At 45.5% G+C, this 26,025-nt stretch overlaps 1 long non-coding RNA gene across 1 annotated transcript in view; it reads left to right on the forward strand.

The window, feature by feature from the left end:
• Positions 1-26,025, forward strand: part of LOC144772644 (uncharacterized) — a 177,977-nt gene that overhangs the window by 119,616 nt on the left and 32,336 nt on the right. The window contains exon 3 of the long non-coding RNA XR_013599817.1: positions 1,634-1,807. This is a non-coding gene — a long non-coding RNA (uncharacterized LOC144772644). The remainder of the gene's footprint in view (positions 1-1,633; positions 1,808-26,025) is intronic.

Genomic DNA, 26,025 nt, shown 5'->3' on the forward strand with positions numbered 1-26,025 from the left:
TGATTGATTGATGCTGGGCTTTTGGCATGTGCAGCAATTTTAAATCCTGTATATGATCATTGGTTTCAAATATAAAGTGAGTGAAAAACACTATGATTGATGACAATGGCTCCATTACTGTGTATCTAAATGATTACATTGTTATATACATTTCAGATTCGCCCCTGACGAAGGGACAGAAGGTCCCGAAATGCACTGGGCTGGATTTTCTTAGGGATTTTTTATTGTTTTTCAAGAATTTTATGTACATTTCATAATTCTAATGATCAGCTGAAGTGATCGGTTAAATGAAGTGAACTCAGAAAAGGGGTGAAACATCATGCAATGAGCAGTAAATTGTATGTTGAAAAATGTGCTTCATTGTGTTATTCATAGTATAAACTTGTATATTGTTGTATCTAACCCCCCAGCTGTGCACATTTGAGCCCAGGTTGTCCACAAGGGACCTGGCCACTTTTTGTTGTTTGTGTGTGTTAGTCACACCTATTGGCTTTGCAAGTGTTTGCTCTGATATGGGCCCATGACTACATTATAAGACCATTTGGTACCCAAAGAAGGAATAAGGGATGAAGGATTAAAAGTCAAAGGTTCATGTAGTGGCATATATGTCTGAACACTGGTGGTGTCCTGTGGGTAGAAGGATGCAGGCCTTCCAGGGTACGCTAAACCAGAGCTTTTTCTGTCTTCTATTTCGCAAACAATATGTACTTGAATAGGGGCTTTTACAAAGCACTTGCACATTTTCTGAATCCAAACCATCCTCAAGTTGGTATCCTCAGGCATAGAAATGAGAGGAAAAGGTAGACTTAAAACTCACTCCTATACAAACCAAAATGTATTCAGATTTAGAAGAGTGCACTGCTCCTTCTGAGTAAAGCAAAGCTTTACCTACCCCTTTGTAAACTAGGACTGGTAATTGGTAATCTGTTTGTACTATAACAATATGATTTGTTATTAAACACAGGAAATGTATTAAAATCACATCTTAGAAATATGGGTAGGGCATGTCACAATTCTAGGGAAATGAATTTGTTGCTGTAATTTCTCTGTGATTGAGGCATATAGGAGTCTCAGAAAACATCATCCCTTGAACTGCTGTGCAAAAGATCAAAAATGTTAAATAGCCCCTTGAAGGAATTTATATCATTGTTGGTTGTTGTAACTTTTTATTTGTCCAGTCATAAAGCTGGGTGAATGTTTGCTCAATGGGCCTGAGAATTTACAGGGCAATTCTGGGAAATTATGAAATGATACACTTTGTTTACCATATCTTTTTTCACAAAATGTGTAGTCTATAAATTCCCCAAATGTTAATGAGTACTGCATTTGGCACAAGTGACATTGAAATAACCTAGAAAAACTGTCAGTTGGCAGTCTATGCTCGGGCACTTTGAACAATGACAATGATAGGCGTGGTGTACACTATTAAATCAGGGCAATCACAGACCATATACAGGCTGGGTAGGACTGTCATATTTTTTCTTTATTTGTTGTACAACGTATTTAAGATTTGCTTTTCCTCCCAATGCATCCATTGTCATTTACCAAGTCATAGTAAAGCACCAGTAATTTATTTCTAGAAGTAAAGTGAGGAGACGTGATGACACAAGGAAAATATTCATCTATGTTTTAGATAAAAATAACCAATTGGCGAAAAAGTTCCGAAGTCACTGGTGAGGAATGATGGCGCTCACCATTAAGAAGGGCTCCTCCACTAGCCCCAATATCAGTGCAGCTTCTTCCGATGAAAACAGACAGAAACATTCATTTTGAAGTAGAGTTGACGTTTGATGTATCCATACAGAAGGTAAAATCATTGGCAGACCCGGGAACTTCTCGAAATGTTACTGATAGCCAATTTGTGTGGACACATAATATTTCTTTGAAGGACTCTAAACCAGAGTTCTTGAAAGCTGTAGACAATACTGAATTAATGTCGGAGTAGTTATGCTAAATCTGAACAATTGTAAATAGGAAATGACTGCTCTGTCAATTACTGCAAACTGATTGCATCTCTTATGCTGAAGTGACAACCTCAAAATCATGCATTTTGCTATCTGCCTTTCTCCAGTTGTAATCTGTGTTTACCACCTTACACCTGTGTCAGCACCCAGAGAGTTTTAAACTTGATCGATGACCGAGCAGGGGCTGATGCAGCACTGAATTTCAATAGGGGAAGATTTTTGCTGAAGCAACGTGGCCAGCATCCACAGTTTCAATGTCTACTACATGGCTAACCACAACCAGCAAAATACTCCTCTACCTACAATGATATTCTGTTCTTTGTGCTTTGACAGCAGTCAGGAAAGACAAAAATCGATTGACTTCACTTAACAGGTTTTTGGTGGTTATGTATGAGTAAATAGAGGGATACATGAATCCTGTTTGACTTGTCTACTGTAAAAGTCTCTTCTGAAAACCCTGGCGTGTTAGTCAATCAGTCAATATTTCTTTATTCGATTTTTTTTTTGGGATAATCAAGTTTATTGATTTTACATAACAAACCATAAAATACATTGGCAGCGAAGTCAAGCCCACTATAGGAGTACGATACACCTATGAGAGAGACGGCAGAGTCTTGTAAATCGTTCGGTAGGTTAAAAAGGAAAACTTGCATATTGTTATTGATATACAGGAAACACACACCCCCTAAGGCAATAGGTTAAACCATTTACCCCAAATCTTGCCAAAAAGCTCGGGCCGACCCGGGCCACAAAAAGGGGTTCCTCTTCCACACCAATCCACCCCGTCTCCATTTCCGCACAGTAGGGGGCTTGGCCTAAGACCAGAGTGCCACTATATCTCGCTTCGCCACTGCCACCGCTGTTCAAGGAAGCGCGTATTGGTCCGTGAACCATCGAGGCCATCAAACACACCCAGGACCAGACTTATTGAGTCATGGGTAACTGTCCACCCCAGGGTCTGTTTGAGTTCCCATTCCACTACCGCCCAGAATGGTGCAAGGACAGGGCATTGCCAGATCATGTGGTAGAAGTCCGCAGGGATGTGATCGCAGCGCGTACAGGTCGGGGAGGGCCGCAGGCGGGCGTTGTGAAGGCGTGCAGGAGTGAGGTATGCCATGTGTAGGTAGTAGAGTTGGACTAGGCGCAACTTGGAAGAGGTTGTCAGGGTCTTGGGGGCCATGAGGGCGTCTCTCCAATCCGCATTGTCTAGGGGGCCCAGCCAACCCTCCCATCGGGCACGTAACAAGTCTAGTGATGCAGGGCCATTGTTCGCGAGGGAACTGTAGATCCGCAACACCTCCCCACCTTACCCAGGTTCCCCATCATCACTTGCGCCTCGAGGAGACTAAATTCAGGGAAGGAGGTGGGAGACGGAATATGCACTCGAAGGGCATGCCTGAGCTGAATGTATTTATAAAATTGGGAGGAGTGGAGGGAATAGCGTTGCTGTAAGCCTGCAAAGGATCTGATGTTGTCCCCAACCCAGACGTCCCCAAGAAGCAAGATCCCGATTTGGTCCCATTGACGGAAGTCTCGGAGAGACGAGGCCTCCCGCAGCCAAACACCACACCACGAGGGCGTCTCCCTGGTAAGTTTCCAGACCCATTTCGTGTGGCGCAGGACTGTACGCCAGGCCAAAAGAACTGTCCGGGTGATGGGGGGGAGGTCCTGCGGTATGCGGGCCCCATACAAGTAGGCCTGGAGCTGCAGGAAGTCCAACGATCGGAGCTCTACCTGATACGCCGGGTCGGACCAGCCGCCCGCAAACAAGTCATGAATCACAATGAGTCTAAGTAGTAAAGGTGCAGGTTGGTTACCCCCATTTCCCCGTCGTAAGGAAGTACGCGGCAATGTGCCAGGGACAATCTTGGTCTTCTGCCCCCTCCCCCCCCCATAGAAATCGGGTGATGATACTGTCAAGCTCACAAAACCAGCTCCCCGGGAGGTGGAAGGTAATGTTCTGTAAGATGTATAAAAAACGGGGGAGAACTATCATTTTAAAAAGGGCACTTCTGCCAAGGGGGTTAAGAGGGAGGGATTGCCATCTCCTGAGGTCCGCCTTAGCCTTGGAAACCAGGGGTGTGATATTCAGGACCCATTCGAGCTCTGGGAGCTGGGCGACCCAAATCCCCAAGTACTTGAATGACTGCCTACGAAGGGTAATGGTCGTTTGCCAGTCGAAGCAAGCACGGGACGGGTTTAGGGGAACCAGAGTGGACTTCGTCGGGTGAGCCGGAGGCACGAGTCCCGTTCAAAGGCAGAGAGGGCGTCCAAGCACCGTGGACCGGAGCTCTCGGGGTCCGCCAGGAAGAGGAGGACATCGTCGGCGTAGAGGGCGACCTTGTCGACCTTAAAAAGGTGCCAGGTCCATCCTCGGATGAGGGGATCCTGACATATGAGAGAGGCCAGGGGCTCTATTGCTAACGCGAATAAGAGCGGCAAGAGCGGACAACCCTGGCGAGTGCCCCTCTGAATGGGGAACGTCTCCGAGAGCACACCATTAATTAAGACCCTCGCCTTAGGACTGGAGTATGGGACACGGATAAGGCGGCGAAACGGAAGGCCGAAGCCCATCATCTCCAGCACGTCCTCCAAATAACTAACCCCAGCCCACCGTATCAAATGCATTCTCAAAGTCAATGAGAAGCAAGGCCAGATACAGGGTGAGATGGCGGCGGGCAAGGGCGAGGTGGAGGCGGCGTATGCAGTGCCGGGTACCCCGGGCAGGTATGAAACCGCATTGGTCTGGGTGGATCAAATCGCGCAGGTGGGGCCGGAGTCATTGAGCCACAGCAGTGACAAAGATTTTCACCTCGTGTTGATGAGGGAAATGGGGCTGTAATCCGCACATGCCAGGGAGGCTGGCTGTGTCTTTGGGAGAACCACAATAGCGGGCACGTCCGTCTCTCGGGGAAAGGACCCCACCTCCACCACATGTTTAAAAAGTTCCAACAAGTATGGGACCAATATGTCACGATAGGCCGCGTAGTATTCTTGGGGGTAGCCATCCGGACCTGTGTCTGGTGCAGGAGTGAAATGGCCCTGTGTATCTCTTCTAGGGTGAGGGGGAGATCCAAAGTCTCCGAGACCGTCTGGGAAAGGCGGGCCAGCTGGGTCCCTGTTTCCGACAGCAGGGCAGCCAGGGAGGCTTCGGGAGGTCGGGCTGCGTAAAGGTTAGCGTAATGGCCTGCAAAGGCTTGGGCAATAGCCCGAGAAGTGACGTGGTGGGTGCCGGTCATATCGCGGACCTCTGGAATGATTCGGTTGGCTTTTGGGTAGGACACTAGGTTATGTATCAATTTGCCATTTTTATCACCCCAGCCATATACGCGCGCCACGGACGAGCGCCATAGCATTTTCGCGGATTCCAGCGAGATCTGGCAGATCTCTTCATAGAGCACTGCAAGCTGCCGGGCGGAGTCAGCGCTTTCAGCATGAGCCTGGGCTGCCTCTAACTGTGCAGCATGGGCCTCCAGCTGTACAAGGCGGGCCGTCTGCGCCGTGCGCGTCGCATGGACCAAACCTCTAGCCGCCCCTCATAGAGTGGCCTTGCCGGCCTCCCACAATGTACCGGGCGAAGAGACCGATCCCATATTAATCAAAAAATATTGCCTCAGTTCCTGCCCGAGGGATTCAATGAAGTCTGCGTCCTGCAGAAATGAAGCGTTCATCCGCCATGTCGTACGAACGCCATCAGGGGAATTCCCGAGGTGGAGGGAGACAGGAGAGTAGTCTGAAATGCCTCCGGGCAAAATGGTAGCCCCGGACATCAACTGATAGTCGGCAGCTGGCAACAGGAGCAGGTCGATACGAGAGTGAGTATGGTGGGCTGCCGAAGTATGAGTATACTGTGCCTGACGTGGGTTCCACACCCTCCAAGCATCGCAGACACCCAGGGTGGAGGACCAGTCAGAAAGGCGCTTAGCAGAGGCAAGACGGGAAGCCGAGGGAGCTCCTGTCGTGTCGTGGAAAGGTTGCAGAACAGCATTGAGGCCACCTCCGATGACCGACAGACCCTGAGAAAAGGCAGAAACTACGAGTGTGAGATGCCGAAGGGCTGAGGGCGTTGTGGCGGGAGGGATGTATACACACAAGAGATTACAAGGATGCCCTTCGATCTTGCCAGTCAGGGCCACATAGCGGCCTTGCGTGTCCGTCTCAGCCTGCGCCAAAGTAAAGAGAAGACCCTTTCGTAGCAATATGTCCACCCCCCGGGAACCCTGTGTGAAACTAGAATGCCAGACCCTGTTGAACCCATAGCGGGCGAGGAAGGTGCATTGAGTGCCTATAATGTGTGTTTTCTGTAGAAAAAGGATATCATTTGCCTGGCGCTGAGCGCTGCGAAGAAAATCGGTTTGCTTTATGCGGTCTAATAGGCCATTGACATTCCACAACAGAACGTGGAGGGGTCTATGTAAGGTGGACATCATCCTAGTGGGTAATGTGTGTAAGGAACAGTGCAAGCGGACCTGGGTCCCAGGGAAGGTAACAACCCACAACCGGGGACTAGGAGTGAAGTTCATGCGGTCTGTTAAGTCTCCTTTCGTCGCCGGTGACGTGTGCATAAAAGGCTACCATGGAAAACAAAAAACAGCGGCCCGTAGGTGGTCAAAAATAACAAACAATTGGGAGACAACGGTCTACCCCCCTCCCTCGCCCCCCAACGCCAGCCACACTACACTTCTGAAAATTAAGCATCTGTCGCCCTGAAAAGGAAACACCCTAAAACAACAGCACAAGGAGTCTGAGTGCTAAGCTAGAACGATTAGCAGAACATGAACGTGGCAGGGAAGGCCCCAAGAAGCAATTACAACAGTTCTGAGTATTAAGCTAAACGAATAATCAAGCATAGTCTTGGCGAAGGTGGACCCCTCCATGTAGACGGATGTATTAAGGTTATCTGCTGCAAGTAGCAATTTGCTGACCCCGTCCGCTGGGTCTCAAAAGTCAGTCATCATCATTGTCTACAGATCTGTGAAGCACAGGGCTCTTGGACAGGTCGGAGTCGGGCACGGAGGGCCGCACCGCTGCGGAAGGGTCTGGGACCCAGCCCAAGTCAATCAGGGATCCAGTCAGGCTAGGAGGTCCAGAGATCCGAGGAGGTGCAGAGGGAGAGAGATTATGGGTCCCCCCTCGCCGATCATTCTTCATGCTTGAGCGAGTGCGGCGTCTCTGGGGTTTGGGAGGGGGTGGCTGGGGTTGTGTTGGGCAGCCCCGGGCGGGGTGGGGGGAGGTAGGGCGAGTACTAAGGGTGCGTTCCCCCGTGAGCCAGGTCCAGGCCTCTTGGGGGATATCAAAGAAGAAGGTTTTATTCTGAGGCGGGCCGGGAAGAGAAGACCATACCGGAGACCCAGACCACGGAGTTTCTGTTTGACGTCGTCGTAGGTGCGCCGTTGGGCCTGCAGCTCCGTTGTAAAGTCCGGGAAAAGCTTCATTTTGTTGTTTTGAAAAGTCAATGGGCCCTGCAACCATGCCGCCTTGAGGATAGCGTCCCTGTCACGGAAATTGAAGAACCTCATGATGATAGGCCGGGGAGGGGCCCCGGGTGGAGGTCTAGGGGCTAGGGAGTGTTGGGTGCGATCTACAGCGAACCAAGGAGAGAGGGACTCCTTGGGCATCCAGGATCTCACCCTGGTCTCCATGAATGTGTCCGCCCGACCCTGCTCGGCCCCCTCAGGAAATCCTATAAGGCGCAGGTTGTTTCTTCGTGACCTATTTTCGGCATCTTCAGCACTGCGGTGAAGTTCTGAGGCCTGAGTTTGAAGCCGGGCCACCTGGGTCTTAAGTTGGCCTATATCGTCTACTGCCGTGGAGATGCGTGACTCTGCCTCAGAAATCCGGGTCGTGGCGTTGCAGAGGTCCTGACGAATGAGGGCTACGTCCACCCTCACTTCACCAATCTTGCTTTCCACTGAGGACTGTGAGGTTCCGATTGCCTGAAGGATGATGGACAGGTCCCCGCCAGCGGGAGCGAATGAAGCAGACCCCACCCCCCCTCAGTGTCCCGGTCACTGGTGGTGTAGCGGACCATCTTGGTCTGGGTTGGTGGTGCGGTTGTCTGCGTAGTGTGGACTCTACCCCTCCCCACTGACGATGGGAGTTCCCACTGCTGATCAAGCGGGGAGGACAGGACAGTGATCCAGCTGCGAGAAGAGTCCAGCACCCAGACCGTCGATACTCAGGCCCGGGCACCGAGACCAGGCCCTGGAGGTAATCATGACGAATCAGAGGGCAGCCAACCCCTCCCTTCCGATGCGACAGTCGACTGTAGGGTGGCACCACTCCCTCCCCCGCTTCAGAAAGCCGGGTAGAGGGCCCAGAAAGGCGACACTCCACCTCACGGCGCCGTCGGCCAACCAATTGTGTTGAGGTCTCCATACGCCTGGTCTGGTGATGCTCGGCGGAGGCGGTGAAAGGATAGGTAACGGGCCACTAGCACCGGGTCATCAGTAGAAGCCAGGGTCGGCCATATGTGGGCTGGTATGTGGAGGCCGATGACTAGGCCCCCGTGCCCGACCCCCCGCAAGGCCAGGATCTGCCCTACATCTAGGAGTATAGTCCGGGGCAGATGGGGGTAGCGAGGGGGAGCCAAGGTGCATGGAGGACTCTATCACAGGAACGAGTCGGCGTGGGTAGGAGAGGTCAGGCAGATCCAATTCACCCCACGGGTCGGCAGACACAGGGTGGCACCCCCAGAGGAGAAGACTGGCGTGAGGGTGAGGGGTGATAACAGCAGGGGATGAAGGGGGGGCGGGAGCGCTGATTGCACCACACAGACCGCCACCCGACACGGTGGCCGATCTCCGACCCCACTCACCGGCAGTCTGAAGTTGGAGGCCACAAACGAGGTCCAGATGCCACCAAGGGGCAGCCGCCCCAGCGGCAGAGAGGAGGCCGCCGCACTCACGTCCGGTGTGGCAGGAGGTGATGGTGTGGTGTGGGTTCTGGGCGGCCTTGGCATCCCCACCGGGGGAGGCCACAACAAAGAGCCGCCCGGAGTATAAATCCACAGCCCCGGAAAGCTTAAGGAGGACTCAAAGGATGCACCGCACTACCAAATCCAGCAGGTGGCAGCGCCAGGGGCCGGGATGGCGGGCCCGGGAAGGCTCCCCCCCAACCGGCCCACCGGAGGGAGCAACCGGAATCAGGCCAAGGAGGAAGCTCCAAAGAGGCCGGGAGAGAGCGCGATTATTAATCAATAATCATAAAAGTACAAGCTAAAAACCTTTGACAATACAGCTTTCAGCATAAAAACAGCTTTAAATATATATAGAATCATAAAAAGGATACAAATGACATCTAACTTTATCCTTACAAACTACAATGTATAAAGAGCATCATACTTTGGTAAAAAAGGGTTAGACATGCATAGCACCATTCGTTTTTAAGGCACATTTTATGAAAGACACTGCGGCTATTATAACAGTTGGATCTAATAATAGTTGTAAGTGCAAAAGACTTTAAAATAGGTGACAAATATCTTTTTTGCTGGAAGTACTACGTTGGACAGAATAATAATACCAGATGGACCAGAGTTTGTAGGGAAGTTCCATCACATGGGCACCTTTATCAAACTCTACCCTGAGACTTAAAACCCCCCAGATTAGGGGTAGGGATGTCCCATGGGAAGGGAGGATTTGAGGGACCCCTGTAGTCACACTTGCCTGAAGATGCGTCCCTCATGATGCCCCTACGATCTGGGGAAGCGATGGGGACAGATCATAGGAGTATCACGAAGGATCCATCTTGAGGCAAGTGTGACTATAGGGGCCCCTCAAATCCTCCCTTCCCATGGGACATCCCTACCTCTAGTCTAGGGAAGTCTCAGAGTAGAGTTTGATAAAGGTCAACCTACTTAAGTGGATTCATCTTAGTCTCTTTGAGACTAGATAGGAGCCCATGCTATCACATCCTGATGAATGCCATGGATTCTCCTGCCACGATGGCAGAAACATGTTGGCGACACTGAATATTAAGCAAATTCTACTCAATTAAAATGTTCATGTAGCATTTGGATCGATTTTTAATATCACTCACTCACTTTCCTAGCACGTGCCCCCACTTAGTTGTAGAATGCCTCCCTGTCTCTAGGGGAAGGCCCGCTCTTTATCAAACGCGTTTTTTAGAGAGCGAGAACTGCCTATGATGAAGCATGACACCTGGTGGTGTGTGAGGACAGTCCTTACATGTTTTTTAAGATGCCCTACACCGCAAAGGTAATTGGCATTGTGTACCTCTACCTTCTTTAAGAATCAGACATCTAGCCAGTGTAGTTTCTTGTTGTGTGTTACATGTCACTTGGAGGCCAGCTTACTCTCACAGCCTCGTAGCCTCTTGTTCCCTCCCCTTTTTTAATATTAGGGTTATTGTGCATATAAGTCATTAATCTATCCCATGATTCTTCCTTATGTTTTTTCTTCCTAAGTTGTGCCTTGTTCTTTCCTGTATAACATCAGGTTTACTTATTGGCCTAGTGTTAAGAATCTCCTGTAGCCTCTAATTTTCTACCCAGATTTCGTTTGCTTCACTGGGGCGGAGAGGCTCTTCATGATCTATTTAATGGATTTAGTGAGGCTCTCAAAGGCTTCCAAGGCCTCATCTGAAGGAGATTCAATCTTAAGCAATGGGTTCATAAGCAGGTCCATATTAGTAAGTACTAGGGACTTTAATAACTTGGGGGTCTGTGTAATATGCTACCTAATTCTGCATCCCTTATCTTCAGTTTCCAACCCAATTAAACCTGGGTTACTGTTTCTTGCTACACCCGAGGGTATTGATAGTTCAAATACTATGGGGTTGTGATCACTATTACTGGTGGATATGACGTCACCTGATCTAACCCAATCTCCCATTGACCTTGTTAAAAAATATAGTCAATGGTCGTCTCCTTGCCCCACCCTATAAAGGTAGGCTTGCCACTAAAGTCATGTTTTACAAGCGAACCTAAGCCTATGAGATCAGTGAGACCTAAGGCTCTTATCAACCGCATGCCTCTATCATCCGCATCAGCTGAATGGCTATATTGCAAAAGGATTTTCATCTAAATTAAGTTGGCCCATCTTGGCATTTAAATCTCTCCCTAATACCAAGTTAAAGCTCTGCAACCATTGAAGGGCCCTAGTTTTTAAAGTGTGCAGTACCTTGAATAACGCAGAGATTTGGCAGCCCCAAGTTTACCACTGTGTTGTAAAAGTTAGAAAAGAAAAAGAAAAATCTGAGTTGTCACCACCCATATCACCTGAATCCCACTGTGCTTGACGGGGATGACTATGGTTTTGAATGAGTTTGTTATGCGAATCAGGATAATAAGCCACCTTGTGCTTTCCGTCCACCCCCACCTATTGCAGGGATGTGGAATGATTCATATCCATCCACAAAAAAGGGTTCACATACCCAAGCTTCTTGAAGTAAGATCACGTCATATGAATTAACCAGGTTTAGCCATTCCAGGTCCGTCACTGTTGTGGCAGCTCCTGCAACGTTCCAACAAAGAAACTTCAAAGTTGAGGGCCTATTTTCGAGTGATTCAGGATTATTGTTCTTATTTATTAAGGCTCTGGTTAATGCCAATTCCCCCTTGTTACTTTAGTTTTGGAGAGCCTGATTTCCATGTAGTCAATCATTTCTGTCCAGTCCTGTCAGTGGGAGATATCGGTTGGCAGTAGGAATTAAAAAAGTATTCTCAGTGTTTCTCTGGTAGGTCTGGGTGTGAATGTTTGTCGGCCTCAAACGACCATTGAAAAAACATAGGGGTTTGAGGCTGATTCCCTCATCTGTCAACCGCTGAGAATGGGAACTAAGGATTAACCTCTTTGCCAGTGAAGGATCTCAACAATTGACTACAATACAATCCTCTTTTCGCTGTTTTCTTCCCGGTCCCACCCATCCTACCCTTCTGGCAAACATAATATCCTTTTGCAGTCTTACGTTAAAACAAGGATTTTTGCAAAACCAATGGCAAACTTTATTGTATAGCTGCATAGTCGATTCCTTAGAAGATAACACGGGGACCCCAGTCATTACTACTACATATAGGCCACATTCAGGAGGGAGGTTTAGTGTAGGCAAGTTATCCTTCTTGTGTGAGTGGAAACCAGAACCGTCCTTGTCGTTCCTATTACTCCATGTTTCATTGGCTAAGCCCCCTTCTACCGGGATTGGATCCCTATTTGTCAGCCGGGCAGGCTTTAGAGCTGACCCTGGAGCATTATGAACCTCTCCCCTCCGTACCAGAGTTCTTGAATTGGTGTTTGGGAAGGACTTAGCCTCTTCCACTATAGCCCTAGCATAACTGACCTCAGATCCATTCTCGGCTATATTAGTACATCGAGCACCCAAGGTTGGATCTATTTTAGAGGTTAAAACATTCACCATTAGTTCTATCTTATGCATCTTCTCATACAAAGGAGCAATATATTTATCTATTATTTGTTTAAGGTTATCGTTATTCAGGTCCTAGTTGGTATAGTCCATACCCTTGTCCACCTCAGTGCCAGCGGCCTTAGGTAGCTCCCTTTTCCTGGCACCCCTTGTGCTTGGCTTTGCTATTATTGGGTGTTTATTTTTAAATTTCCTTTTGACCACTGGTGCACACACACTATCTTCTGATCGTTCTGCCCCACCAATAGTTATCCAATCAGCTTCAGATACGTCAGTTACAAAGGGGGAGATTATCAACGTCGCAGTAGATACACAATTGTTGTTCTGTTTGTCTGTGAGCTGTTTAGGTAGCTCAGGTAGACCTCCTCCATCCCCCAAACTCAAACATCATTCAGCTATGTCTGTTTCTTTTGATAATTCCCTCACCACTCTTGCCAGGTAATAGTCCAGAATGGCTGTACACTGGGGCTTAGTGCGGGATCCCCTTCCCTTACCCATTTGCTGTTTTCTTTAGCTGGATCCTTATGAAGTAAAGAAGAAAACCACAAGGTGTAGCCCAGCCACAAGGTGTTGCTCTTCCGGGTGCAGATGGCCCGGTCTTAGCCCAAGCATGTCCCGTGAAGCGGGAGCCCCAGACAAAAAACAACGCACCTCCAGGTGCGGGCTGAGTGGCGTCATCAGCGGTGGCTGCCGTAAGCATCCCTGGGGCTTGTGGTCCTGCCCCCACAAACACTAGTGCAACTGGCCTACCGCTAAGCGGGAGCCCCAGACAAAGAAATACACGCCACTCCGGGCGTGCGTTGAGTGGCGTCGGCGGCTGCTGCAAGCGTCCCCGGGGCTTGTGACCCTGCCCCCACCAACAATAGTGCAATGGGCCTCCCGTGAAGCGGGAGCCCCTAGCAAAGAAATACTCGCCTCCGGGCTTGGGCTGAGTGGCGGTGACGGCTGCTGCAAGCGTCCATGGAGCTTTTGGTCCTGCCCCCACCAACACTAGTGTAATGGGCCTCCCGCAAAGCAGGAGCTCCAGGCAAAGAAATAGGCACCTCCAGGCGCGGGCTGAGTGATGTATTAATCATACTGCTTCCTATTTTTAAAGTATTTTAGCATAGTCTTACAATTGTTTTTCACTGCTGTTCTTATTTTCCTTATATTAAACATCTTCTCAAACATGGATTATAACAGAACTTTGGTTCTGTGTTAAAATTAGCATACACATTTTGAGAAGAAGTTCATTTTCTTGAATTTTGGTGAGTAAATGAGGGTCCTAGTTTGCCTCAAATTTTGGAAAACTGTATTATGAAAATATTTTTCTGACTGGCATTAAGATAATTAAAAAACTTTATGGACTGAGACTGAATTTGAGCACATTATTTTAACAACACTCCTCGGTAGAGAGTCCACTAATTTATCATGTACAGACAGCTTTTCACACTATTCCTGCGGTATTACTATCATATCATTTGTTATAAATGAAGGATATTGTAACGCAGCTTAAAAGGATCCATCATTATGTGGCAAAGGATCTTGTTTAAGCAAAAGAGGAATAGATAGAATACTTACACCTGATTACCAGATTGAAATGCATATTGGTTGATTATTAATTTTTGGGGTGCATGTAAATTGAAACTTTCATGTGTTAGCCCTTTTAAGATCCTAAAAGTTATTTTACTTTTGGGTAGGAGGTTATTAATTCCTAGTCAATGGAAGCATAATCCATGTGTCCTTCTTCCTTCTCATTCTATGTGTCATGTATGAACATGTTTAGGGCTAGGAAAGGAGTGGAAATAGTAACCCGATGGTTGTCAGAAGTTTCAGATAATGGATATTAGTATTTGTATGTCGGAGTTGTTTTTGTTACTTTATTAACTGGGAAAGCTATGGCCCAGAGTATCATTCTTGATGCAGATAATTAATTTAAGGGTATTTCACTCCCATTTTTATGAGATACCTTGAGCTCCTGCCTTTCAGGGTGGGAGGGTTGTGGCACGTAAGCTAAGATGGCAGATGTTTAAATGCCATGCTCTTCTGTTGATAAGTGGAGACACCTAGGAGGACCAGACTGGTCAATGATGAGATTTGAGACTGTATTTTATTTTATTTTATTTTTATATAATGCGATTTTATATAGCGCGAACATTACCCGAAGGTGTCAGAGCGCTTTACAAAAGAACCAGTTGCGATACATAAGGACTTAGGATTACATGAGTTACATAAAAGATACAACCAGAAAAATTGCAAATGTACAAGTTGTAAAGTCACACAAGGAAGAGATACAAACAGAGAAAATTGCAAATGTACAAGTTGTAAAGTCACTCAAGGAAATGGATAAACTCTAAGAATCACATAGGAATGGTAGTGAGTACAAGGATCTACTACATACACTAGTGGTTAGAGTTATCTCTATATACATGTATATACAAATAGTGGATTTGCTCAGGATTAAATTTTACTAGCTGTTAGGCTGGACAAGTATATATCACATATTTACAGAGTTAACGGGGAAATAAAAAAATCAAAAGGGGTAGAGAGCGGTAGGTGGGGGAGAAGAGTCGGAGGCTGAGATTGGTGAGAGGAGAGAGGGGGACCTGAGGGGGAGAAAGAGATAAGGCAGTCCAGCAAAAGAGAAATGACTGAAGGTCGGCAGGATGGAATCCAATGGACCAAAGGAAAGGACAAGAATCCACAAAATGTCGGACACAGGTTGTGGGCTTCGATGGAAACCATCTCAAGATGGCAAGATGCACCCAGGTCAGGACCCAAAAACCATGAGAGCAGAGTTCCATTAAGTGGGGTTGGAAGGGGGACGCAGTGACAGCACCAAGGGAGGGCAGTAGATGTCTGCTGTTTGCATGCACAGGTACAGTTCACAAGGGCATCAGGCTGACGACCTGTGTAACAAGGAGAGCTGAGAACTGGAGCAAGACTTAGAATAGGTAAGGACCACGGAGACCGAAATAGAAGAGTGTCCCACACGTTGCCTGCCCCGCTGGGAACAGTGACGAATTCAGGCCAAAATCCATGAACGAGGAGGGAAGCCGGAGCAACCGTTAAACAGAAAGCGCTGCGAGGAGCACTCCTCCATCTTGTGCTCAGCAAGCACGCATCTGACCCGGAGAGTTCAAGGCTGGTGGGTGGACAGGTCATCGAAGCCCCCCACCGTCAATACCAGAACATCTGGGGGAACACCAGGGTGATTAGCATTGCCCCCGCTCACCGTCTACCATCCCGCGGTGCGTGACAGCGGACAGTGGAGACCCCATGCATCCAGCACTGCGCTCACCCCTCAAGAAGCACATCGCCATCCGCCAACTCCGCTCCAATCTTCCACACAGCGAGTGGCTAGGCGAGGCTTGTTGAAGTGCTTGGAGTCTCCGAGACTGCCCGCGCTCAACGTGGATAGTGTGGGGAGGGGCCGGAAGCCGCAGGCAGTGGATCAGCCTCGGCAGCAGTGATGGCAGGTTCATGAGGTCGTCCAATACATCTTTTTGAAGAGCTAATAGGGACACAGATAGAGACAGGAAGCATTTCCTTTATGAGGACGTATAATGAAGAAATGCCTGTCTAACAAAAGTCAAACCATATTATGTCAACAATTCCTTCAAATAAGAAAACAAAACTCAGTATATTTATCAAGGCACTTTTGTCTAATCTTCAAAATGAATGGTCAATGCACAAAAATTCATTAGAATTATCAACTTTTGTTATTTCATATTAATACAGGTAAAATTACAATACAAGCCACAGCACAATGCAATAATACATCATAATCAACAACTGGCGTGAGGGGAGAGAGAGATAGAAAAGATACATATTACAATTTTCAATATCCAATTTAAGATTTTCATATAAACCTATAGTCAATGAAACTAAATCACAACGGGCAAGAGTCAGAAAATAGCTAACCTCCTCAAGCTGTAAGATATTAGCCTGTGCAACTTCACCAGCCGATGAATTGCAGAAGAAATTCAGGAAAGTTCAGTTTAGGAAAGATCAGAGTTCGGACCAACAGCATGTCACTCCAAAGATTTTCAAGGAAAATAGCAAGCCTTCGTCCTTTTCCCACATGGTAGTTATACCTCAAATTGTTCACAATTCCAGTACGCTAAAGTAACTTCTTCACAGTTTTACACAATTTCATTAGTTAGGGTCCATGGTGTGATTGTGGTATGATCATTCTCCTGTCCAAAACCATTCTGGAATACTTTGGTTTATTGTCCATGATTTACACTATCTCGTTACCTCGGAAATAGTAAGTCATACTTGTATCCCTTAATGTCCACGGGCTCGTATCCGAGTTAGCGTGTAACAAAGTTAACACAATATTTCAATGAAAGAAATACTCTAACCATAAAAGAGAAATTCTAGTGATAAACACCTGTTACTAAAGCAGATAGATCAGCATTTTAGAAATAATGAAGGACAAAATACATTCTTTCAGACCTGCAATAGAAACAAGCATTTGCGATGCAATAGGTCTCGCATTAGTGAGAGTTTAAGCTATTGGTATTGTAAATGACAATGCCTTTTATTTATGTTTTTAAAACCAAAACATAAATAAAAGGCATTGTCATTTACAATGCCAATAGCTCAAAGTCATGTAAAGGTGAGACCTATTGCATTGCAGATGCTTGTTCTTTTGATCCCATAAGTTTGTCTACAGCTGTGTTTCAAGTCAGACCTAATAAAAAAGTAGTTATTCAACATCAGAACTGTTAGTGATACATTTTTGGGGTGTGGAATGAGAAGAAATTGTCATAGGTATAGGAAGAGCCCCTCTTGGAACTGATAGTCACACAATGGGGGGAAAATTAGCCGGGTCCAGAAAATAAAAGGCTAGCACCTATTTTCTCATCTTTTATTATTTCAACAATGCAGATCTTTGTCACTATTTATGTTAATTTCTGGAAGACCATTTCTAGGTACACCATGTAAGAGTTAAACCATTTTAGGAAAACTGGGGAATTCTTGAGCTTATTTTGGGATGTTAGGGTCACAAGATATGTATCCAAGACTTTTATAACTCTTTGATGTGGATTTGTGGTGATTAGAACATGTGGTTGATTTTGAGTGAGGCATTTTTGAGATTTTGAGTTGTTAAAACCCGTTCTGGATTTTGTGTCATTGGTACAGTTTCAGTGCAAACTACAAGCATTTGAAATACTTTTTTAAAGCTTAGAGTCATTTCAAGGAGATTTCTAGTGCCATCTGCACTTTTAGGAAGGTTTGGGAGCATTTGTGCCATTTCGTGGAGATTTGTAGTAAAGTGAGATATTTCCAAATGGCCATTATAGCGCTCCCTGTAGTTGCAGATAATGTTTTGAAAAGATTCCAGAATAATTTAATTAATTAATGAAGATTCAAGGAAATGTGTGCAACTCTTGGGAGATGTGTATATACTGGGTCAGTTTCAGGCGAATTCGGACAAGTCAAGCAATATGTGAGGCTGTAGGTTATTTCGCTCATAAGTGTAACGTTTGTGGTCATTTAAACTAGTTCTTGTGAGATTTTGGCCCAATTACTGTGAGATTTAGGAATTTTACGTCATTTGATGCGGACTTAAGGCCTTTCAGCAATTTACAAGAAATCTGGGGTTGATTCAAACCATAGTGAGGAGATTTAGAATTGATGACAGCTTTATTGGTGACATTGGGTTACTAGTGGGAGTTCTCATTTTACACACTTTAGTGGCCCTGATTCCAAGCTGGTTGGAGGAGGAGTATGTGGTATTTATCAAACGTGATACAATCTAGCTCCCTCAGGATATATAGGGTGCAGTAAATAGCACCTGGTCCTAGTTTTGGAGGAATAACATGAAGATGTTGGAGCTTGCTGCACCAAAATTCGCATGCCACAGTAAAAACTGTGTTTTGGTACTTTGTTAAATTCCAGCAGGTTTGAGCTTCCCGAAATGTAAAGAACTGTGAGGAATTTAAGACACTCGATAATTACTGGGCACTTTAAATAACTCAGAACTCAGAACTCCGGCCAACTTGAAATCAGTGCATTGGTAGGAGGGTAGTGAGGGATTATTGTGATGAGTACCGAACAGGCAGATGTGCTGCAGTCGCAATCCTTTTTTAAAATAAATAATAGGTGAGGGGTACAATGAGATTTTGGATGGTATTATTAATCGATCAGGGAGAGTCCTTGCACTTCACGAAGGCTTGTCCTGCTGGTGGGCGAACTCCAAGGGGTTCAAGAAAACTATTCTGCAACAAGGCTGTGAGCACTCTTTCAAATTTAGCATCAAGTATCCTCAACACTATTCCCCCACCATCCTTGTCCCCCAGTATTCTCCTTCTCTTTCCTGCACCCCCTTGTTCTCTGGACTAGGATCCAGCTTGCGCACTACAGGCTCCGAGGGAGCGCGTGGGCTGGAGCGAGGAGAGGGGTGGGTGTTAGCTGGATGCAGAGTGCTACGGTCAAGGTGGGGAGGCGGGGCGAGGGGTGAGGGGATAGCTGTACTCCGTCCTCCTGGGCATGGAGGAAGGGATAGCTGGGCAAAACAAGCATTTGCAATGCAATAGGTCTCCAATTTACGCAAGACCTAATGCATTGCAAATGATTGGCAACTTGGCATCTCGGACAACGGGAGAAAGTGCGGGTGGGAGAAGGCACTGACATTTGGGAGGGCGGGGGGAGAACGCATGGACAACGGGAGGGCGGGTGGGGGAGGTTGGGGGAAGGAGGAGAGGAGAAGGCACGGACAAAGCTGTGTACTGCTACGTGTGCACGAAGGAAATAGTACATACCACGTGTAACACCCAAGTAAAGGGGCCAGTAGCCATGGGAGCATACAAATGACGACATGGCTGTATTAAGGAAGGACTAACAAGCCTCATAATGAATCAGAAGCCATCATTTACAAAGAACTAACACACAGGCCAATAAAAAAATAAGAGCGGGAGTGTGCAAAGCTTCTCTATGTACTCTACTACCACAGCTCTTCGCAGAGCAGCGCTTGCGCGCTGGCTCACGCTCAACCTAAAAATACACTAACAGGCTTTAGGCCTACATGAAGAAACCCCAAAATCTTAATTTTCTAAAGAATAAACTCACTATTATTACATTTGTCCAAGAATATAGAGAATACATAAGAAACGATATAAGAAAACATCTTTTTCATTAGTCTTATAAACCTAGTCAGATTACAATTTATAAACATATAAGCAATAATTTTTAGGTCGAGCCTAGAGCAGCGCATGCGCTGCTCTAGTAAAACAACCTCTTGGAATCGCTCTGGACTTTTCACAAGCTCGTTCGTGTGAAAAGGCCTAAGGCTAGCAGTTACGAGCAGCAGCGCACGTGTGTAATCTGTCAGATTTCACACGCACGCGCAGCTGCTTTCACTGGCCTTGGGACTGGCTTCGTCCATGAATGAACGGACATGTTATGGTATTTTGGATGGTACCTTTATTCTGGAACTTTTCGATAATGCTGAGTTGCTCACACCGCCTCACATAGGATCTGCAGCATCTTGGTGCATCTCGGACATCCCTGTTGCACTTTTCAAGCACTTGGCACTTTAACTGCGTGGCTCCCCACCCTTATCACACCAACACTGCAACAGCCTAATGACCGCGATGCCCCCTACACGGAAATAAGTCAACAAAGTAGTCGTTGAACATTTCACTTGAGTGAATTTTAAACTTTCAGTTCACATCTGAGTGCATTTTACGATCGAGCTAAGATCCTTAGCGAGCCCCTGTGACCCACGCCGCATTGCACCTTTCAAGCACTTGGTGCTTTAACTGGCTGGTATCACACATCCGTGCTCCGCCGCTGCAGCTGTTTGATGGCCGCTGCGTCCACTTTTCTGACGTTCAGTCAGTTATGAGCGCAGTTACCATGCACCCCGATTTCATGTGAGTGCACCCCAGACTTGAACTATAGCCCCTATGTAGATTTCGCACATCCCTGGTTTCACTCTTTAAGAATTGGTCTTCTTGTGTCATGGTGCTGCGCTGTTACAGGCCTTTCACTGCTGTGGCACAGTGGAAATCGGTAATTATTGGAATGCATAATCAGCTGGCAGAAGAGCCTCTTCCATAGTTTCGGACATCTTGCACATTTTTTAAGAGATTTGATTGAATGTGTCTTAAAAGCTCAAATTGGCTTGACTCCGGCTTATTACTGTTGTGAACGTATCTAGGACCCTATTTAAATATTCCCGATTCATGCCCTTATGTGGTTATAACAAATCATGTCCTTATAAAGGCATAAGAATCATATCCATATTTAGTCATAGCCAATGCAGTCCAAATACGGCAAGTCTACTCCCATAGACTCCTAGAAAGTACAACGCGTTCTTTAAACAAACCAAGCCTCCAGCAGCCCGGGAATTCCCCCTGCTTTTGTTTTGATTTGTCCAAGAACTCCTGGAGTCCAGAAAGAACTGTAAGTTCTTAGTGACGTCTTATGCCCAACCTTACGTCAAACTCTGCACCTTCCAGGTATAAATATACCAGCGTTTGCCTTAAGCAAACACACAGTGGTTTTGAAGCAGATCGGCTATCTACTTACCCGAAGCCCAGCTGTACCGAGAGCCGAAGGAAGCTGACCCTCCCATTGACGCACTGAGAGAGATGCTGTCTTTTCTCCTGCTGAGAAATCCAGCTCCAGTGTTTCCAGTCACCCTTGCGGGTTGCTGGGAGATCGAGTCCTGAGAAAGAGATACAAGACCTCCTTCATTCTATAACCAAGGTACGGAGCTGATTAGATCTTTAGAGAATTCTTGATTCAGATTCTTGGCAAAAACTTACTTAAATTAAACTGCAGCTCACTTACTCCTTCCCACATACTAGGCTTAGGTTAGGTACACCAGGGTAGGCGTATCTTAGAAGCACCAGTTGAGTACGTTTAGTCAATGATTTTATGTATGTATATATTTTATCCGTTTTAAGTATCTTATGGCTTAGAAACCATATAAATGCTTTTACAGTATTATTTCATAATACTCCTTTTACTGTACGCACTTTACTTCATGACAAGTATTGCAATTATGGCAATTCACTTCTCTTGCACGAGAAAGAAGACTGCTCAATAAATAACAACTTTTATTGAAAACGCCCACTCTCTATTTCTCTGCACTCCTGGTGAAACTAAGCATGCACGATTGACTGAGTGAAATAGTTGTCTATTGTTTTCTGCGACTCTGGAGATATACTCCTTATTCTGGGGGGAGCAAAGTTGTCATGTTTATGCGGTTGTCAGAAACTAATCCCTTCTTGTCTATTCAGGAAAGTTAACTCCTTCCTGTTCACTCGAGAAAGTTTCTAGTGACCTCTGAGCTAGCTGGCATACCTAATTAAGTCTAACATATTCAGTAGAGACCTAGATGACCTCAGTCCTACGTCTAAACTTTCGTTTATGTCATTCCAATGTGCAGAGCCTATTGGGAATATAGGAACTACACTACATGGCTCCCAACGTTTGGTAAGGCGATAATCTAACGCTAGATACTAGAGTAACTCAGTCGTGCTTTTCACACAGACCTCTTTTTCCCGTAAAAACTCCAATAGACGTCTGGAGTGGGTAAAAGGTTAATATCCGCCAGAACTTAGTAGGAAGAGATTCCTATGAATTAGTTTTTGGTTTAGTCAACGTCAAAGGATACAGTGTTCCAAAATATTGTGCACCTAATCTTTGTTTCCTTGAAACTTGCTCTGCAACAAAAACTTTCTGTCAGAAGAAATGCCGGAAGGAGATGAAGAAAGACATGCTTTGGCAGCTCAACTTTTAGCGGATGACACAAGTCTCCAAAATGAAGACCCGAATGTTATAATCATTCCGGTAAATGTAAGAAAAACTATAACTATTAAACTTATAGAAAATGGACTATCATCAAGAGGTGGTACAGTCATATTTGTGGTAGAGGCCTATGAATATCGGCAGACAGAGGTATTCTATTCATGGATACATTTTCCTGAAGCAAATCCAATAACACACGATTTCCACTATTACAAAATAGAGGAATCTCCAACGGAATACGCCCCTTTCGAGGGTGTTGAAATTCCACTAACATACCAAGAGCACCTGCTCTGGTTTAATGGTGCCCTAAAACATCAAAATCACATTACCAGGCTCGGTCCACTAGGTAGACCAGGAGCCACATGGCCGGTTCTAGCCAGCTACACACCACATCCCGACATTGGAAAAATGTCAAGCAAAGAACTTTTAGTTAAACTAAAAGAATTAACAAAGGCATATAGAGAATTAGTTCAATTGGCAATTGACGGTACAACCTGCCATCAGAAATTAAAAGAAACAGATATAGCAGAACAACCTTTTGAACTTGCCAGAATCATAGAAAAATCCTATGAAGAACTAGGTAGAGATAGTTTGGGTGGGAAACCACTAAAACCACAACTAACTGAAAATCCTGAAAAAACCTTTATCAAGAATAATCTCAACACTCCAAAAAAGAGGTGGGAGGGTAATAAACAAACCACTCCCAGAGAAAAACAATTTCAGTCCAGAGGAAGGTCTCCTCAACGGTGAGATAGATCTCCAGAACGTGGAGGCAAGTCTCCCCACAGGGAGCCCTCTGAGAAAAGATACAACCTTAGAGATAGGGATAAATTGAGAAAACCTGACAGATATCAAGATATTGATACACGACCCTCTCGATCTTTTCAGACTTCCTCACAGAAATCGGAAAGAAGAGGATGGTCAGAACACAAGGAAGAGCACGTCAAGTCCAAAAACAAGGAACCTGCTCATCAAAGTAAAAAATTACAATTTCCAAGAAAGAAGGTAGCTAGTATTAAAATAAAACATGCCGAGGATTCTGACGACACAACTGAAAAACGGAGAATGGGCCCAGACAATGCTAGACAGCGCAGCAGAAGTGACCATAGCTCGCAAGATCCTGATGAATCTTCTCGAGACAGTGGACACGGATGAACACATTCAAGTGGAAACTGCAGACACCAGAGTTAGCATACCCCATAAATTATATGAAATAACCTTACGTATAGAGGGGAACAAAACTAGGAAAATAAAGGGTCTCTTTTGGGATAACCTTTCGAAAGGCTATGATATCCTTGTAGCAGAAAAAGACTGGCCACCAGAGTTTGTCAGGGAGTGCCCACATGGCGAAGAAATGATTATGCCTGCCTTCTCAAATCAAATTCCAATTCATAAAAAATACACATTTGCAAGAAAATGGGCAGTAGCCCAAGCCCCTACATTATATAAAAATCATGTAGGATGGGATGAGGATTCTCCTCACCACAAAATCCAGTTAAAAAATCAACCGACTGCACAAACGCAGTATCCTGTTAAGCAAGAAGCTAACAAAACAAGTCAGGGAGATCTTAGATCAACTTGAATATCAGGGGGTGATTGAAACATGCACCTCGCAAATGAACAATCCTTTGTTTCCTGTCTCCAAGCCAGACGATTTATATCGTCTAGTTTTGGACTACAGACACCTAAACTCTTGTTGCAAAACATTTGCAGTACAAAACTCACATAGTGCAGCACTAATGAATATTATCATGCGCTAAAAATATACAACAACATTAGATATCTCAAATGGTTTCTTTTGTCAAAAACATTGCACCTGAAAGTAGGTATTTGACCGCTTTCTCAACAATGGGGCCCCAAAAACAATTCTGTCGACTCCCACAGGGATTCAAGAATAGCCCAGGATTATTTTCAGCAAGGGTAACAGAGTTACTACAAATGTATGATGATGAGGCATTATCTTATGTTGATGACATCTATCTTACAGACGACGACCTGGAGACACACTTGAAAAGAGTGAACACCATAATACTTGGGTTCGCAGCTGAAGGGTACAAATTCAACTTTAAAAAGTCACGAATTGCCCATCTAACTGTCCTGTTTTTGGGATATAAATTATCAAGTGAAGCCAAAAGCCTAGCAGACAACTTCTTAGAGAAGTGTGCAGTACTCCAAGCTCCAAAAACGCTGAAAAACTTAAAATAAATTCTAGGTTTCCTGAATTTCGGAAGAACATACATTCTAAATTACGCAGAGAGGTTTAAACCTCTCTATGAATTAATAAAACCTGATTTCAAACCAATTAATTGGACTTTTTTGAAATTTTAAGATCATTACAAACAGACATGTTAACTAAAACAAAACTGCAAACACGCGCAAATGAACGCAACCTTGTAATCCGAGTCATCCCAGGAAGATGCGGATTCACGTACCTGACCTCTAATGAGGGAGAAACGGTACCAATAGCTTATAAATCACACTTGTACACACAAGCTGAAATGAAATTCAATTCTACTGAATAAATTCTGACTGCGGTTCAAACTGCTGTAGCAAAAGAAAGAGCCCTAGCCCAAGGCAAGAGCATATCTGTATTAACAGCAGTATCAGCCCTTGAGGCAGTAACAAGACCACGCATTCCAAATGCTGTGGCATTAGATCCAAAATGGATACAATGGGAAAATTCTCTTGCTGCAACAGACGTGAAACACGCATTTGATCCGAAAATGAAAAAACTAGAAGATCTAGACTACGAACATGAATATCCTCTGTCAATCGAAATTCTGCCTCTCGAACACTAAACCTGTGTATTCTACACGGACAGATTAGCACAACACTACGTTGTGTTAAAACAAGTTTATAATGCAGCGTGCGCGATTATTAAAGGTCGCTGGCGCTTAGGCAAATTCAGACCGTTGGTCACTAAAACGGAATCACTCAGATACTGTACAGCTCAGCGAGTTGAAATAAGATCTTTAAAGATGGCGCTTGAAAATGCCGATCGCGAATTACCCACACTAATAGTGTGCGATTCGCATTATTGCGTCCAGTCTTACAATAATTACATGCAGACATGGATCAAAAACGGTTACAAAGATGAGACTGGTGCCACAATAAAGCATAAAAAACTCTGGGAACAGGTAGTTCTTTTGCAGAAAGAACTACAAAAGACTCACGTGATACATACACTGAGTAATCAACGTGATGGCATTGAGGAAAATGAAATTTTGCCTGACTAAGATGCCCCCTACGTATACCCTATGTTACATGTGTGTGCATGTCATCCATGCATATTTCCTTGTAGTGGCCTGAATCACTAGGCCTCTGCATTCATGTCCTGCATTAAGGTGCCTGTCATCAAGTTTCCCAAAAGTTAAGCTAACATGAAGGCCCATGTATTTTACATTGTGCACTTTTAAATAAATATCGTACTGAACCCTTTTTGTGGTTCAGATTGAACCACCAGTCCCTGAATTAATGTTTTCATGACTCCTGACACACTGAAAGCCGCAAGAAGCCCAGTAAGGCCTGCCAAGACAGTATTATGAATAACAGTTATCTGTTTGCTTTACAGAATCACATTTGAGTCTGGTGAAGAAGGTACACAGAACCCATCTGCATAGATAGGGCCCAGCCATTCTGTCTCTGTTTAAGTGGATTACAGTGCTTGCATCCATAGAAAGCTCATGCAACGAACGAATAAATATGCCCTTTCTGTCATTTAGTGACGAGCAACCTTTGCTTCAGATAATACATCCCCTGACTCAAGATATCAGTTAGTACTAGATGTGCTGGTCGCCTTGACACAAGAGATCTCTTCTAGACTGAAAGTCAGCTCTCCTCCCAGTTACACGTCAATTGCACGTCATGCTCATGTTGCACACAAGTAGGACAAAGTTCGAGCTGGTCATGCAAACTCCTCCTCTAAGTACCC

This window comes from Lissotriton helveticus, chromosome 8 (assembly GCF_964261635.1).
Source record: "Lissotriton helveticus chromosome 8, aLisHel1.1, whole genome shotgun sequence".
NCBI lineage: Eukaryota > Metazoa > Chordata > Amphibia > Caudata > Salamandridae > Lissotriton > Lissotriton helveticus.